This window comes from Rhipicephalus sanguineus, chromosome 10 (genome assembly GCF_013339695.2).
Source record: "Rhipicephalus sanguineus isolate Rsan-2018 chromosome 10, BIME_Rsan_1.4, whole genome shotgun sequence".
NCBI classification, from domain to species: Eukaryota; Metazoa; Arthropoda; class Arachnida; order Ixodida; family Ixodidae; genus Rhipicephalus; species Rhipicephalus sanguineus.
Genome location: NC_051185.1, coordinates 113,236,142 through 113,255,420, shown reverse-complemented (window position 1 = coordinate 113,255,420; position 19,279 = coordinate 113,236,142).

The following is a 19,279-nucleotide window of genomic DNA, read 5'->3' as shown; positions in this document are numbered from 1 at the left end:
GATGCGGGCACGATTTGCTGAGAGCAAATTCCAGGCACACCAACGCTATAGCTATCTTAATTGCCTTAGTATGTGCAGAATCAAAGGGCCACAATCCCTTCTTAGCCCTGCGGTAGTAACCCCAGCAAGTGTGTCCATCGCAGAACGCTACTTTAAGGTCTAAAAACTGTAAAACCGAACGTTCGGGGTGTTCATGGGTAAAGCGTAACCCATATCCATGTGCGCTAAAAACAAATAAAACTTCACCTACTGTAGAGAGTTAGTTGAAGACGGCCTGTTTTTTTTAAAGCAATAAAATATCGTAAACATACCCAAAAATTCTTAAAATCGGCACCTCATTAAAAACCTCTTATAGAGTCTTCTCAACAATAGCAAGGAAAATGTCACAAAAGATAGGGACTACGCAAGACCCTATGTATACGCCATCGCGCTGCAAAAATAGCTGTTCTTCAAACACTATAAAAATAAGATTTAAATAAAACTGCAATAAAGGAAAAAAAATTATTAATGATCAAGCGGACAGAGTCCTCGAAGGACACATTACGGCAAGCCTTTATATCACCCTCGTCATGTACTGAGCGATGTCCGCTGAACTATGCTGATGTCATCCATCGTACTCCACCTTCACCCGAGGTAGCGCCCTTCCAGCCACGGCCCGTTACCTTGCCTTAGTGGTAACGTGAATCTGTGAAACGACCACCAGTTTTCCGAACCGACTTGTGGCGCACGGTGGACCGTCGACCCCTATGTTTCCACTGCGGCGAACCAGGCCACATTTCCGGCTACTGTTATCATCGAGAAGCTGTGTTTCGAAACATTTCTCGTCCTGCTTCTTTTCGCTGGGAAGACCGGCGCGCCCACGACGCTGATGATCACCTGCCGACCAGCCAAGTTGCTTCAGCACGCCGCCGCTGGTAATCTCCGTCACCAGTGCGTCAAACTTCCCCCGAACCACCACAGTTAGGCTGACGTCGTCAGAAACCGTTCCCCCTAGCCTTCGCCGGGGAAATTAACTGCATGATGATGATGATGATGTGGTCTGTGGCCTTGCCTTTTGAAACGGGCGATCTATAGGCATAACATGAATCAGACCTATAAAAACTAAACAAAAAATGTCGGCAGATCTTACGCGTTGTGGGAATCTGCTTCATGCGAAGCAGTCAGGGAGAACTTGCTGAATCATAGGAATGCAAATGTATTGTTTATTAGACTGCTATAAAAGCGAAGCCAACACTAGAACCACTGACGTTAATCTGGTATGACGCCTTTAGTGTAGCTGTACATAGGTAATGTTTATTGTTTTCTTGTAAAATTAAATAGCCAGCACCACAACAACAATTGACGCTGCACCGAAGTTACGCGTGCATAAGATATTTTTCCAAGTCAGTTTATAGACCTGGCGTGGCTCTGTGGTAGAATACCTGATGGCTACGCCGAATGCTTGGGCTCGATTCCTGGTGCGACAGACAGACATACAAAGAAATTTAATGAAGTCCTGAGGGACTAGCCGAGGAGGACCCGCTGGGGCCTCCAGCTCGCCGCTGGCTGCTATCCTAATTGTTATTCTTTCCATTCGTCGAGTGAACGCAGCCGATCTCGGTTTTAATTAACGATCTCGCATTTATGGCTTTATTATTTCAACCGTTTTCCAGATAGGGGGCGCATAGGGTTCGCGGAAAGCCAGCGCTGTCGCCAAGGTACTGAAGCTCGTCTGCTCGAGTAGAGGCCTGGGTGGCCAGGGCTGCAGGCCAGTGCACTCGAGCACAACATGCTGTATAGTTTCTTCGACAGCGCTGCATCGGTGGGAGGTCGTAGATGTGCTCGGTGTGTACTTGGCCTGCAGGGAGCGAGTTCTAAGTACACCGCCACGGGCCTGAGAGAGGAGACTACTTCCCCTGGAGTTCTCGTAGAAACACTCCCTTTCAATGCCTTGTTTATGTAATCGGTACACTGTCATCGCCGACTTTGTCTGGGCCGGCCTCCGGCGACCACGGGGGCAAGGTTGCCAGTTGTCGAGACGCCGACAAGACCCCCCTACCTCCGCAAGAAGACGATATGACGACGACGACAACGAATATTAATGACGACGAAGTTGTTAGTGCCGATCTTAGCGATATCATAGACGGACATTACGTGACTGCACTGGTTGACATTGGCGCAGACTTCTCTATTATGCGACAAGAGCTCGCCATGCCTTAGGAAGGTCAAGACACTGAAAAGGGCCGAACATAAGATGTGCTGGTGGTCAGATAATGACTCCAACAGGTAAATGCACCGCTCGGCTCCTAATCGGTGATTCCAGCTTCGTCGACGCTTTTGTCTTTTTACCAAAAATAAAGTTTTTCTCCCTCTCTCCTTTTACCAGGGTGTTGTAAATAGCTCATTTTGTGTATGAATTTTCTGCGAGAGCACGGCGCTATCATCAACATCCCAAAACGTAGGGCGACGTTTTCCGCCACTACTGACCAACGACACGAGCGTTTGCGAGCAACCGGCGATGTGACGCTCCCGTCGAGATCCTGCTGCCTTGCTTCCGCGTCATGTAAGCGGCTATGCCATAAGGATTTGACAGCGGAGCAAACAGTTACGCTATTGCTTACGCAAGGCGTTTCCATCGCGAAAAGCGTTCTGGCACAAACTGATAGGCAGCCACAAGGGCTCCTCACGAACTTCAGCAACGAGGGCCGTCACATCCAGAAGGGCGCCGCTATTACCTACTACGACGACATAGACCAAGCAAGAGATTTTATGAAAACTCAAACTGCGCTTAGGACGAGGCACCAGAGTTGAAGCAGAGATGACGAACGGAGGACGAACGCTGCGTTCGTCCTGTCTGCTTCTACTCTGGTGTCTCGTACTAAACGCAGTTTAAGTTTCATAATATGCCTTACGAACTAGCCTCCCCCCCCCAAAACACGCTCCTAAAGCAAGGGGTTGTTTCGCTTCGCAACCTCGCGGCGCGACCATGCCTGCCTCGACGCCTTTGCTTGTCGACATCTTCTCTACGCTATCGCTATCTGATAGGCAGTGCCTACTGGAACTGATACACCAGTTCGAAGATAGTTTTTCGTGTACGTCAAAGGCCAGGCAAACACCGTTGACCAAGCACCGACTCACTGTTGAAGATAACACGAGACCAATCCGACAAAATCCCAACCGTGTGGCTCCGAAAGTACGCGAGGAGATTTCATTTATTTATTTTCAATACTGCATCCCTACGCGGGGCTATTGCAGGAGTGGACTACATTTTCATACACAAATACATTGTTAAGAAGGTTGACATCACAGCAAAAACAAAAACAAACGATTTATCATACCAGTGCGTCTACAAAATCCGACAACGACAATTCACGAGTACAACCAGGTAATTCATTCCACCTTTCAATAATTCTAGGAAAATAACTATTCTTCAAAATATTCGTGTGCACAAAGAAAGACTTTAGGTTGAGGCTGTGGTAATGTGTAGTTGAAAGAGCATTAGCGTGGGAGATGTAATCGTCTGAAGATAGTCGGCAAGATGAGTGAAAAAATGAGTGCAATGGCTTCAAGGGATCGGTATCCCGTCTCGTGCATAGGAGAGGGTGTTTCAAGGAATTTATTGCTGATGAAGGTGAAAAATTACGATCATAGCTATGGCAATTGAAACGAACTCCCTTCCTTTGTACAGATTCAATACGGGTTCCACACACATGAAGCATACTCTAGTATAGGACGTATAAGCGTTTTATACAGCAGTAACATAGTGCATTTCGGAGATTTAGATGACGTACGACGCAGGTAACCTAATTTTTTCAGTGCTTTGGATGTAATGTAGTCAATTTGCTGCGACCACTGCAAGTCGTGCGATAAGATAACCCCGAGGTATTTGTACTCTTTTGCCCGGGGGATTATTTTGTTTTCGGAAGTGTACACATGCTGCAACGGAAAGTGGCTGTTTGTGAATGACACTACTACAGTTTTTTTGGAGTTAATGCGCATCTGCCAACGCCTGCACAACGTGCAAAAGCTGGTGAAGGAATCCTGAAGTAAAGTATGATCACTAGGTGAATAAATTACTTGATATAGGACGCAGTCGTCGGCATAAAGACGGACCTTTGACTTCATATTGCTAGGAAGGTCATTTATAAATATTAAATATAATAAAAGTCCTAGAACGGATCCCTGTGAAACACCAGAAGTCACATTGACAGTTGAGGACGAAGTGGAGTTAAATGACACATATTGACATCGCGATTTAAGAAAGCTGGCTATCCAGTTGGTTAATCGAGGGTTGTTTAATATAGCGTCAATTTTGCTGGGCAGTTTATTGTGTATAACGGTGTCGAAAGCCTTGGAAAAATCGATGAATAACGCATCAATCTCATTACCAGTGTCAAGGTTGCTGGAAATGTCATGCGCAAATTTGACCAGTTGTGTAGGTGTGCTGAAAGCACGACGAAAAACATGTTGAATGTTCGAGAGAAGGTTATGCGACTCAAGGTATTCCACTATATGCTTGTGAATGATATGTTCAAGCAGTTTACCGAAATTTGAGGTGATCGGTCGGTAGTTGGACAGGAGTTGCTTGTTACTAGACTTATGCAAAGGCAAGACTTTGGCTAGCTTCCAGGACTGGGGGGCAGTGCTTGAAGACATAGATTTTTCAAAAATGATCGACAAATAACGTGCACACCAGAGAGAGTACCGTACCACAAAGCTGTTTGAAATGTCGTGGGGACCAGTGCACTTTTTTGTGTCCAACTTGAGTATCAAGTTCAGGATGCCGTTCTCGTTAATTAACACATCGTCAATAGCGAGTTCAGGATTAGGGCTTCTGTATACTCGGAGAAAACTGTTATCGTGCGTCAATACTGACTGAAAGTAGACATTGAAAGCATTAGCTATTTCAAGTGGGTCTGAAATAGCCTTACCGTCTAGTATAAACAAAATGGTATCAGTTTTAGTTGGCGATACAGAAGTCCAACATTTGCGTGGGTTAGTTTGAAGAAATCCTGGAAGTTCAACTTGAAAACAAAAATCTTTAGCTCTTTGCATTTCGGTACGTAGTTGCAGCAAGGTACTATTAAAGCGAACGATACTGTCAGGATCTTGCGCCTTTTTTTGGCGGCGCAAACGATGAACGCGACGTGATGTATGCAGTATAGTGCGATTCATCCAAGGGACCTTAGGATTTCTTTTTTTAGTCTTCAGGGGAACAAAGGTATTAATGCATAGTTTAACAATGCATCCAATTCAAAGCAAGTACAGAAGATGCTCCAGGGTGACGTCATACAGCCTTCAAAAAGTCATTGGGCATTCCCCGCGGTATTAGTTAAAACGAAAGACGTCAGCTTGCGCTTCTGTATAGATTACCGCATGTTAAACCAAGTCACGAAGAAAGACGTCTCTCCGCTGCCACGCACAGACGATTCTCTTGATAGGCTGCGGCATGCACGCTATTTCTCGGAAAGGAGCAAATGGCATTTAACGACGCACGTCAACGCCTCCAAACATCTCCTGTTCTTGTGCACTTTGACCAGGAAGCGTTAACAACGAACTAACCTCATCCTAACGCATTTTGCATCTATTCCTAACGCGTCGCACATTCTCAGTAAGCACTACGACCTATTGACACAGAGCGATCGGCTTAAGGGCATTTTTGCGGAATCACCAAGAGTGGTATACGGCCGATCAAGGAACCTACACGATATCGTAACTTCATCCAAGACTGAAGCCATAGCTCCTGTTGGTTGTCATCCCTGTTACAAACCACGGCGTAAAGTTTGTGCGCATATGACCACTGCAAAGACTGCTAAAGGCACAGTGTCTAATTTTTCAGTCAAGATTAACGGAGACTTCAGCTGCGACAGCACTAACGTGACCTACTTACTTGAATGCTCAGTGTGTCACATGCAATACATCGGTCAGACCGAAACATCATTTCCTATCCGTTTCAACAATCACAGAGCACACGCTAACAGTTTGCCACATCTTCCATTGTCTGAACATGTTCGGCTGCCAGGTCATTCATTTGACAAAATTATGGTGACGCTACTACAATCAGGCTTCAAATCGCACCATGATCGCGCCGTTCGAGATTCCTTTCTAATCCATAAATTTAACACTGTATCCTCCGGTATTAACGAGAACGTAGGAAAGGTGTCGTGTCTTTCCGTGGTGTTTGATGTTCAAATTTTTGTCATATCTTGAACGAAATGTGCCTCACACATCCGCAAAATAGTTTGATCATTGAGCAATTCCTATCATCTTGTCTCTTCAAGTGCAACCATCGATACTATTGCGGTCAATGGCTCATCGTTATAAGGGCTTCTTCATGCCGTTGATCGAGCCCGACGTACTATATCTGTTTTGTTATTGTTTTGAAATTTTGTACATTCACTTCACCCACGTGTTGATGCCCATAAAAACGGCTACACGCTAGTACTTGAGTTTATTCTGACGAAGGCCGTGCCACAGCCGAAACGTAAATGAGTAAAAATATGCAATTTGCGTAAGTGTGCTCCTTCATTTCTTCGAATACATGTGCACCGGACCTTGAGAACTTTCTTTTGAATTATATATATAAAAGCCACAAAGCAAAATATATCACTAAAATTTGTTCCAAAGCACGGATTCGACCCTTCGCTCCGCAGCGCGCGGCGTTGACCGACTCGGCCACGGAGCGTACGCCTTTCAGCATAGTAACGGTGAGCTATTTATATAGGCCATTTACCGCTGGTAGTACGAGGAGCTCGGAAGCGCTTCAGCGTGTTCTCTTGATTACCAGCGAGGTGGCGCGAAGGGCGTGCTTTACAGGTCCTCGCCCAACTCGTTGCGATGCACGCACGCCTGCTACCTCTACCAGCTGTACTTTAAGGCCTCACCGCGCTGCCACCGCCCGTCCGTTTCCGTTCCGTTTTTCTGTTCCGTTCCGCCTTTCGAGCGGTGCGGAGGTGGTAGCAGTCCTCGGTGGGACCGCACGAGCGGACTGCATGTGCGCGCTGATTGGCCGACGCGATGTTCGCAAGGTGCTGGCAACCGTTCGGCACTGCAGCTGTGTTCGATGGCGGCGACTCTCACCAGCAGACGACTCAAACATATACTCTTTTGCCCATGTGGGTTCAATTTTCCGCATTGTGTCGTAGACAAAGAATTTGCACGGTTACGTTCTGTTCTACAGCGGCACGAGTTGTATGGTTGCGGTCATGGGCGCCCGAAACGCTGCATAGAGGGGCTTTAACCTGTGCAATAGTTGAAATTCAGTTATTGCTGCCGCATATCATAGCAACAATCAGCCCATATGCTCTAGGTCGCGCCCGGCGTGACATCGCAGCGTTTGAAGGTGTGTGCGCGTCAACCTGCAAGAACACGGCATCCCCGCACACGTCTCTAATGCGATGACTTAGGTAGGGAACCTGTCGCGGCAACAGCGCGCTGCACGCTCACGACGACCAGGCCATCGATCACGACGTGCAGACGTGTAGGTCAAAAATAAAATTTCTTCCTCTTCATGTCACAGAAGTGCGCAGTGCCGGCAATAGGGACAGGGGATGTGGGGCCATAACCTAACGGCGGACCCCTGTTACCGATGGCACTGCCATCAAATGCAATGAAAACAAATGCTGACTTGCACAAATTGTCTGTTTTCTTTCCAGCCAGCACTGCAGAATCTACGCAGTTAGCAAGAAAGGCACGACGCTAAAAAAAAGAAAAGCTGCAAGTAGAACTCCCACAAGGTTCACTCGTAAGCCGTTCAACCTTGCGTGATAAATCTGCGGCCATGGCAAAGCCCGAGTGCCTGCTCAAATTATTGTCACTCTTCTCGGCCGTCCTTTTGACTGATAGATGCATCAGCATAGGCGTGCGCTGGGTTCCCCTTCAGGGGAGGTGAAGGTTTATCGCGGCGTCCCCCCCTCCCTATTAAATCAATGTATGATGCAGACTTTGCGCCCCCTCTAAATTCTTAGGCGGCTAGGGGGGGGGGAGGCAGTCCCCCCCAATTGAGCTACGGTAGAGCATCGGACACATTAGCTGAAGGTTGCAGGTTCGGTCCCTGACAGCGGCAAGTCGTCTTTACGTCCACTTTACTTTCTTCGCATCTATATCCCAATTAGTACAATGATACACTTAAAACAGTACAACTAACGTCCCCTATACCTTCCTTGACTTCATAATCTGCTGGTCTTCATTAAGGTTGTGTCAAATATGCAATCAGCTAGCAGCTTCAAAACCTCACTCTTCAACTTCACCAGGGGTGCATCTCGCTGAAAGAATGGCAAATTATGTCTAAATGATTGGGCTCCTGTACACTATACCTTCCCAGATATGAGGCGACTCATGCCATGGCTTGAGCAATCACATAACGAGCCACCAAGGTGCCCCGTTTAAGGTCAAGAGGGAACTGCATAGTTAACTACAGATAGATCTTATGTCCTTACAGACTGGGAAGAGCTCAGTACACCCCTATGCATCCGAGAATTGCTATGCACCAAGTGGTGACCTGGTGTCTCCTCTAAACCAATAACCTCGAACCTGGTGGCTTATTACCACTGCCACCCAGGCCATTATTTGGACAAATGAGAACAATGTAAGAAACAAGTAGACCAACCACGCATTCTACGGCTTGCCCTCGGTTGACCCGGCAGGGCCACATAATAGTATTGATGTGATAGTCCGTGCTGCTCATACCAACCTATAAAGAGCAACACTGGGCCTTCCCGCCGGCTAAAGACAGCCCCGGGCCCAAGGGTTACTAGCCCCCATTTAGGTGGCCATTTATTGCCAGAAACTGCTGGACTCAAAATAAGGTCATCTCTTTCTCTGTTCTCTTGCTGTCGTCTTTTTCTTCATATATAAAACCACGCAGAGAAATTACCGCACAAAACAACAATCTTCTGGAAATTTAATTCTTGCAACTTGTAAATTTTCTGAACACAATAGTTCTACTCTACCAGAAACACAAAATGTGTCCAGCCATGCCTGAAGTTCTTATTGTGCATAAAAATGTTCTATATAAGTGGTAAGTTTGATAGAGCATTTAAGTGAAAGTAGCGCATGCATGAAATTTCTTATGACTTATCTAATGATTGTTATACATAGCTGCTTGTCAGGAGTTTTCAAAAATGGAGTACTTACATAAAAGTGAATATTTATATAGACATTTTGACAACATAATGTGTTTGCAGGGAACATAATATTCACATTTCTTGTTGCTAATCTAAATGGTTTCTGCTGTCCCTTCAAGATACTTAGCCATGCTTCACACAACAATTAAATAATGCACAGTACATTAGCAAAGTGCGCAACAAATAAGCAGTGTCATGGCATGTATGATCCTGCTCTCAGCAATGATTAAATCCGAGAATGATTTACTAATGACTGTGATAGCTGTTAGCAGCGCCCATGTATGTGTTTTTATTTGATCACTTTCACTACAAAGATTTGCTTCGGTATGGCAACCAATGTTCGCTGAATTATATTTAGCAAGCTCTACCTAAGATACTGGCACACCCGAATGTGTCATATAGGTAACAACAACATGGATAGTTAACATAGAGGCACGTTTTTATAAAATGAAAAGCGCATGGCCTGGATAACATAAATATGTCAGTTGTACCTGCACTTCATCTGAAAGCCCACTCAAATCAAGCAACTCAGCTTTGCACTGAGTGCAGTGCAAAGCTTAGTGCAGTGAGATAAGAGTAGGCTCATATGATGCAGGACAAGAAGCAAGACAGAATATTAAGCTGTACCAGCTGCCACAAGTCACAAGTCATAAAAAATATGGAACAAATAGAGTCTAGTGGGGGCACTACGAGAAGGTCTGCGGGCCGCGAGCCACGCGTTTGAGACCCATGGTTTAGAGGAACCATGGCGCCTTTTCCACATTTTTTTCGGCAGCTGCCGCTTTGAATCGCCCAACAGTGTGTTCAAGGCTATTTGCCACGTGCTCATGTGGCAAAGTGCGTGTTTCCTGTCATAGTGCTCACGATAGTGCTTATATTTAAATGTTAAAAAACCCCAAAAAATGAATCCAGACTACCCCTAGTAGTATGCGTTATAATCATATTGCGGCTTTTGGACGTAAAGTCTTGGAAGATATGTTGCTTTGCTGGGCTCACATTTACCCAATAAAAACTTCATTTATACTTTACCGTAGTAAAATGTTTTGCTTGGCGCGTTGGTTCGTAGTCTAGAATAGATTTGAGCGCAAAAGGACCAGACACAAGAAGACAAGACGACTAAACGAGTGCCCACTACCAACTCGCTTAGTTGTCTTTTCTTGTGTCTCTTGCCTTTGTGCTCAAATCTATTCTATACTATACTTTACTGCTGCATTGTTCACAGTTGCAACCTCATGACATAAAATTTTCGTGAAAATAAAATCTAGTTGGGACTCCCCTATGACTGATTATCTGAACACATTACTCTGTTCTCAAAACAAATAGGTGTGCACCAAGTAGCCGGGCCATTAGAATGACTGATTTTGATTCTTACATACATGTAGCTTTCTACGAGAACACGAAGATATGCAAAACATTAAAATTAACTACACAGTCCTCACAAAATATGTGCTTATCTGTCATCTGCTCTCACAGATGCCTCCACTAACCACCTGCACATTTAGGCACCTACAAGAACAGAGGCGTTCTGATTCTTTAGTGCGTGAACCGTTCGGGTCTGAACACAAAATCATACACTTTGTTTAGTCATGAATATCAAACTAACGTCCCCGTAACAAAAATGAAAGCAACCCAAATTTCCCATTAAAACACCTCCTACTGGTCGTGTCCAGACCTATCAGCACCTGAAAATAAGCCACTTTGTAGGTGCACCTCACTACATGATGTACCTGAAGAAGTGCACAAGTAACTTTTCAGGAAGACAGTATGTGTGAGAAGCAGATAAATCCGCGTGAGAAGCACATAAATCCAGCTTTTATATTATGACACACAGTAACACGTGACTGATTGCTTGCATGGTTCACTTCGTAACACAAACACAATGCACGATGCACAACACATAAAACAATTACACCTGGAACCGCTGCAACACTGCAGACACACATCAAATGACGCCATCGTTCGCTCGAACGCTACGCGGTCACCACAGAGCAGAACAAACGGCAAAACAGCTCAGACACAATAGAACATGTACGACGGCAATGAAGAGGCAATGAAACTTATAGCTACTGAGTGTATCATCACTCTCGCTCTTGCCGTTCACTGAAAGTATCAATATACAGGTACGCATTTGGCTGCGAACACAGGACACACACAAATGGCATATGCTGGATGCAGAGATTGAACACTTCATGTTTGTGTACGATGAACATGTGTCATATGCAATTTACACCTGCACGAAATTACCTGCAAAGCGAACGACGTCATGAAAAACACGCAAACGACAGCACCCGACGTTCACGTACACAGCGCACTTCGCATTTTCGATTGCTAGGCAGACTAATTGGGTAATATGTGTCAATTTTCTTTGCAATAAAATGAAGAATCATGGCAAATAGGTATACCACAAATGATAGAATGAACGAATGCACATTTGCAAGATAGAGGAGAACTTTGATTTGGGCGACTCTGCCAGCTTTTGTAACAAGACCGCAGCTAGCCTGTGAGGCCAAACTGTCAGCAAAGTTTCGTACAAGTTAGTGTGCCAGTTGTACGTCATCGGATTCTATATCGAACTCACAATTTTGGTTAGAGTATTGCTTTACCGTTCTCTTACATGCATAGGGCTTTCGATTATAAAATGAAAATTTCTTGAAAATTAAAGCATTTATCTTCCACATGAACATACATCAGTAAGCAATCTCTGTGGTTGGGCACCATCAAGAAGTCGCTCGCATCACGAATTGCCTTATCTGAAATTTTCTGTTTGCATTATTTCCACAGGATAGAAATGAAGGCTACCTGAAGTTGTCATGAATGATTCCAACATTCTCGGGCATATCTAATACAGCGCTTTATCAAAGCAGAATATTCAAAATACAGAAAGAACTCGAAACAAACCATACGCGAGCTTAATAGGAAATTCAAGTTTGATGGTGCTTCTGTATCGAGATGGCTGATACACACGAAAACTGCACTGGCAGCGCACACGAACGGCACACTTCAGAGCACACATATGCCGCAAAGAACACTTTTACGTCTAGCACCGCTGCAGCAAATAGCAGGCTCATACCTTGACTTGTATATAGTGAGCAAACTTCATCTGAGGACGCCATCGAGCACTTCGGACGCGACGCGTTCACCACAGCGCATCGCAAGCGGCAATGCAGCGCACTCGCAGCAGATCATGCCCAATGACGGCAATAAAAGTTATCGCTATTGAGTGTATCATCACTCTGTACTTCACACAGGACTGGCCGTTCACCCAAAGCACCAGCATACACGTACGCATTTCCCGGGAATGAACCCCGAACACGGAACACATACAAATCGCGTACGCTGTTTGCGGCAATAGAACACTTTTGACGTTTTTGTAAGATGAGCATGTGACATACACAGATTCCACCTCCATGCGATGACATTCTAGTTCCCATAGCAAAGCGAACGACCGCACGAAAGACACGAAATCGGTGGCCTCCGATCCTAGCGTAAACACAGCACACTCCATCGGTATGTGTCGGCGATCGCAGGCACCGAGGAGGGCAGGAAGGTAGCGCTGGCTTGCTGCCTTTCGATGAATATCTCCGCGGATGATGATTAACTGTAGCACTAATCAAAATGATACCCAAATTAACATTTTTACGCGACTAATGACTAGGCCTCGGTTCTCGCTTCATCGCTTCACGCGGGCGCCATGTTTCTCGACGAGCAGGCGTGAAGACGTCATAGGTCACTGTTTTTTTACAGCCAATCAGTGACCGAAAAAGCGAGCCGGACCGCTCCGTCCGGTCGGTACGGCCGAAGCCGAAAAAGTTGCTGCCCCCTGCGCACCGCTCGAAAGGCGGAACGGAACACGAAAAAAATCACAGCATATCCACGGAGTGAATGATGATGAGTGGGCGAAGCTGCGGAGGTTCATCGGTAAACCGTGAATCTTCCGTCAATTCTGCCCAGTACATCATCACCGACGTGAGATCGGTCGCGTTTATACTAAAGGTTCGATGAGTTATGACGACTTGCAGCTCAATTTAATTTTACATGTACGCTGTGAATTTTCATTGTTTAGAAAACCATTGCTTTAGAAAACATCTGGCGTCTTTCGTTAAGCAGCTGGCGTCTTTTCGTTTTGCTTTAGAAACATCTGGCGTCTTTTCGTTTTGCTTTTAGAAAACATCTGGCGTCTTTCGTTGGTTTAATTCATCAATCAACGGCGTTTTGAACAAACTTTTTATTGTTTAATCACGCACAGGAGAAATCTCACCAGGCACTACCTTGGAGGTAAACAATGGCTGCTAGTGGGAATGAGAGACAGAAGAAGTCGGCTTTTAGCTAACACTTACACTTCTACTAACGTTTCCTACTGGAACATGCCAATGGCTGCTAATGGGGAATGAGAGACAGAAGAATTCGGCTTTTAGTTAACGCGCACGCTGCGAATTTTTTATTGTTCAACAACGCACAGGAGAAATCTCCCACCGGCACCGCCTTGGAGGTCAAAGCGTAAGACTGGTTACGCACTACGACTACTGCGACTACGACTACGAGGGACGAACGGGTGCCGCCTTAAAGGCCAACTCCGGCGATTTTTTGGCCATGTCAAAGTAATGGTGCTTTTATGTTCCTGAGACGCTCCTGTTACGGGCCCGGTAGCAGAAATACTCGGCAAATTGGAGAATAATTTTAAATAAGCAAAAAAGCGCGACACCGAAATCGAAACCCAGCCGAGTGTACTGTCTACGTATGACGTAGACGTTGTTACGAACGAACCGGAAGTCGTGCAAGGCATGCCGGTCACGCCGGCGCGGAGTATGAAAACTGTGACAGCCGGGACGACCAGCGAAACGCCGGCCAAACCAACGCTGTCTGTCGCCTTGTGCACAGCAGACGCTCGCTGTAGCGGCCGAAGCGCCGAAGTTAGCGGTGCCCTCGGCTGCGTCACTTCCGCCGCCTTCCCAATACTGACGTCACAGACGCAATGTTGCCAATAATTGTGGGAAGCCAGGAGGGCGTTTGCAGACAATCTTTAAAATTCATTTGCAAACAATCTGCGCATGTCTCAAGCCTGTAACTTGGCATAAGTGACGGAAACGTGCAAAGGAACGTACCCAGCGAATTTCATTGAGATCCATCGACCTCGAAAAATCGCCGCAGTTGGCCTTTAAGGAGCTTCGCCCCTAAAACGGAGCGGAAACGGACAGGCGGTGGCAGCGCGGTGAAGCCTTTACCCTACAGGGCGTGGTCGCCCATGCGGGTACGCTTATTCGTGATGGGGGCGGTTTGTACGTCTTGTGCTTTCGCCGCAAAGCTGAAGTGACAGAGCGCACGAAGGTCACTTTGCTCGCTACAGTGGTCGGGTTTCCGAAAGGAGCGCGCTGCTCAAACGCAAAGAAGTAACAACTGTGATAGTTGCTAGTTCGCGCTCGTCCTTTGAATACCTGTGCGTTCGTTTCGTGTGTTCTTCTTGGTGTTTGAGCAGCGCGCTTTAAGTGTCGAGCTGTGACAGTTCTCAGTTCGCGCTCGTCTAGAGTGTATTCTTTTCATGCGTCCTTGGTGCTTGAATAGAGCACTGGAAATTTCGAGCTGCATGTGATTCTTCGTGTTGCATTCCAATTCGTTGCTATCGCATTCATTGTTTCGCCTATGCGGTGAAGCTGTGAATTTTATTTCTTAAAGTGGAGTACTTTTACATCAGGTGCTATGAAAAAGAACTGAGTTTAATTAGGTCTGTTGTGCGTTTGTTTTTTGTTTTACTGTGTCCTCTTTGCATGCTTTTCCCAACAAGGATTTCAAGCGCTGCAATTGGAATTTCGAAATAAGGATTCACACTACGCTTTGCGCGTGCGCTGTTTCACTTGCGCTTTCCATGCAACATCATCCCGTCCCCTTTGTTGGGTGCTTGTGTTTATGTATGAGCCAGGCTCTCAGACGCCTTTTTAGATGTGAAGCATCTTATGGCGGAGTTCAATCCGGTGGTGGTGGTGGTGTGCGGCGTGACCACCCTTACTGCGCATGCGCGAACCTTCTCCACTTCCCCTCTCCACTGCCTCTCTCCCCTTTCCATCTCCACATCACCTCTCCCCTTCCATTTCCCCCTCTCATTTCCCTTTCCCACCCCTCTCCACTACCCCTCTCCACTCCTCCTCTCCCCTCCCATCTCTCCCCTTTCCTCCCTCCTCCCCTCCCCTCCCACCTCTCCCCTTCCCTCCCTCCTCCCCTCCCACCTCTCCACATCACCTCTCCCCTTCCCCTTTTCCACCCCTCTCTATTCCCCCTCTCCACTTCCCCTCCCCCTTTCCCCCTCACCACTCCCCATCTGAAACGCGGGCTCTACATGCCGAAACACTGCTTCGCACCGCCTCATGGTCCCCTTTAGCGGGAGATGGTGTGATTTTTTTAAGGAGCAGGCGTCTCACTCCCTTTCTTTCCTAGAACATTTCCCCTGGGTTTCATAAATATGCGCTAATTTGTAGTAGCCAGGACGTGTGAAAGACCACATAACTTGATTTGCGCTTCACAGAACTTGGTTACATAACACATGCAATAGTATTCTAGTTAAAGCTTGCTTGTATCCAGAACGTTCTAGTGTGTTCAACTCTACAGTGAATTTATTTGCTGACTGATGCCGAAGCATTCGGGCTTACCTCCGGGTGGTACGAATTGGCGAAAGACAAACAGGCTTCATACATCCCAGCGGCTTTCTGCCACGAAAGTTGATTGGAAGGTGGTATAAGCGGCACGGTGAGGCCTATTAGGGTTAATATGTGTATAGAATTTTCAATCTGGAAAGCAGACGAGAAAAACAAGGGCCGTGAACAACGCGCAGTTTTTAATGGCGCTATTTATTCACACATAACCGTATCTTCAGTGGTGCCTCAGGACTGTGTTCTGGGGCCACTTCTATGCCTCGCATATATTTATGACATTGTACATGAGACGCAGTCCCCAATTAAGGAATTGGCAGACGACTGTGCAGCGTACAGAGAAATAAATTTACTATCAGATGTAACAGTCCTGCAGAGCGACTTTGATAAAATAGCAAATTAGTGTCAGTAGTGACAGATGAGTCTCAATTAGCTGGTCGAGGCAAACAGCGCACTAGACGAAGACAGAGTAAAGGAGGGACACAACACGAGCACTGACTTTCAACTGAAACTTTAATAAAGAAACACCGAACATATACATTTTTTTGCGCATGCTCTCACAAGGCAAGGAAAAAAGGGAAAAAAAACACTTCTGTGTGACACGAGTCAACTTATCTTAACAACGTTAGCGGTTGCTATAATCTAAAAAAAGATACTTCATTGTCATGGAGGGCAATTGACTTGTGGCTGACGCAGTTTTGTCCTGCCTTTTGAATTCTCTGAGCCTCGAATATTTCCCTTGTCAGCTGGTCCCGGTGGCGGAAAAGAACACTCGTTCTCGAAAATTCTGGCGTGCACCCGCATTCCCGGCGGTGTATGGACAGGTGTGTCACGGGCACTGTACTTCCGAGGGAATTTTGGTGCTCCCTCACTCTCGCATTTACACACCACCCCGTCTGACCAATATAAACGTTTCCGCACGCGAAGGGTATACTGTACACAACTCCAATGACACATGGTGCAAACAAATTCTTGTGTTTAATGGGGCATGCATTGTTCACCAACGGGCCTTTTTCCGCGCGTTTCCGTACCGCCGCGCAAACATTTCCTACCTTATTCTTGGCCGCAAAAACTACTTCAATACCACGACGTGAACCCTCCTTCTTAATCCTATGTGACAGTTGGTGAATGGAAGGTAAAACGACGTATTTCTTCTTTTCCTTTTCATTGGCTGGTGCTGGGTTACCATTCAGCTCACTCTTAAAATTTCGCATGAGCTTATCGCAAGCTAGCAAAACAACACCTTCCGGATAATTAGCTTCTTTTAGCCTCAGGATTTGTGATTGTACGCTCGCTTGCATCTTATGATCACATGACTTAGTTAATGCAAACTTCAAGGTGGAAAAGGCGATACCGTTTTTTTATGATTTTAGAATGAGCGGCAGCGAAGGAAAGCAGGTGCTTGGAACTACGAGGGTGGTATTGCCAGCATGCTTGCTTATTATGGAAGGATAGTTTCAGGTCTAAGAATTGCAACGCACCTTGCGACGGCATTTCAAATGTAAACTCTAAACCAAGAGCCTTCTCCCTGAAGATTTTCAGAATGTTAATCGCGTTGTTCGTGAAGCTGCTCCTATCTACGAAAATGATATAATCGTCTACGTACTTGTAAACCTTTCTCACGAGCCCATTCAGGTTAGCTTCAATAGCCCTGTCGACCTTGGCTAAGAAGATATTGCTGAGAGCCGGAGCCACTTTTGACCCGATGCACACCCCTGATTTCTGTACATAGACGCCCCTTTCCCACCCTATGAAGGTGGACTTAAGTTAGAACGCCAAAAGCTCAAGGAAACCTTACACGGCAATCCCGCTTTGGTTTCCAAAACTTTGCTCATCATTGTCACTTACTATACACTCTCTCACACTTTCGAGTAACTAGTCCTGAGGCAGCGAATAGTACATGTCTTTCAGATCCACACTGAAGGCATTGCAGCTATCTTGATGATGATCCAACACATAGTTCCCTAGAGTCTTTGAATTTGGTATAAAAACGGATCCTTTAAATAAGGCAGTCTAGCTGTCTTTGCAGGTAAACAGAGACGGCTTGAAGCCAGGTGCCCCGCTCAGAAACTATAGCTCTGAACGGCATGTCCGACTTGTTTGTTTTGCCTGCGTAGAATATGTCCAACAGAAGGACTTTTGTCTTTTTGACATCACCAGCAACGGCTTTGAGGTTGAGATGATTCAATAGTTCGATGGCCGACTGCTTCATCTTGGCTGGCTTCTCCTTAACGGGAACGAAATGTTTCGCTACGGCATCCTGCTTTTTCTTTTAATGTGAGCTCAGGAACCAGAACAAAGAATCCCTCCTTGTCCGAAACCACGCAGCGAAGTTTCTTAGATACCAGGAACTCAACGATAGGTCTGAGACGCCTGTACAGAAATCAGGGGTGTGCATCGGGTCAAAAGTGGCTCCGGCTCTCAGCAACATCTTCTTAGCCAAGGTCGACAGGGCTATTGAAGCTAACCTGTATGGGCTCGTGAGAAAGGTTTACAAGTACGTAGACGATTATAACATTTTCGTAGATAGGAGCAGCTTCACGAACAACGCGATTAACATTCTGAAAATCTTCAGGGAGAAGGCTCTTGGTTTAGAGTTTACATTTGAAATGCCGTCGCAAGGTGCGTTGCAATTCTTAGACCTGCAACTATCCTTCCATAATAAGCAAGCATGCTGGCAATACCGCCCTCGTAGTTCCAAGCGCCTGCTTTCCTTCGCTTCCGCTCATTGGAAAATCATGAAAAACGGTATCGCCTTTTCCACCTTGAAGTCTGCATTAACTAAGTCATGTGATCATAAAATGCAAGCGAGCGTACAATCACAAATCCTGAGGCTAAAAGAAGCTAATTATTCGGAAGGTGTTGTTTTGCTAGCTTGCGATAAGCTCGTGCGAAATTTTAAGAGTGAGATGAATGGTAACCCAGCACCAGCCAATGAAAAGGAAAAGAAGAAATACGTCGTTTTACCTTACATTCCCCAACTGTCACATAGGCTTAAGAAGGTGGGTTCACGTCATGGTATTGAAGTAGTTTTCGCGGCCAAGAATAAGGTAGGCAATGTTTGCGCGGCGGTACGGAAACGCGCCGGAAAAGGCCCGTTGGTGAACAATGCATGCCCCATTAAGCACAAGAATTTGTTTGTACCATGTGCCATTGGAGTTGTGTACAGCATACCCTTCGCGTGCGGAAATGTTTATATTGGTCAGACGAGGTGATGTGTAAATACGAGACTGAGGGAGCACCAAAATTCCCTCGGAAGTACAGTGCCCGTGACACACCTGTCCAACACTGCCGGGAATGCGGGTGCACGACAGAATTTTCGAGAACGAGTGTTCTTTTCCGCCACCGGGACCAGCTGACAAGGGAAATATTCGAGGCTCAGAGAATTCAAAAGGCAGGACAAAACTGCGTCAGCCACAAGTCAATTGCCCTCCATGACAATGAAGTATCTTTTTTAGATTATAGCAACCGCTAACGTTGTTAAGATAAGTTGACTCGTGCCACACAGAACTGTTTTCTTTTTTTTTCCTTTTTTCC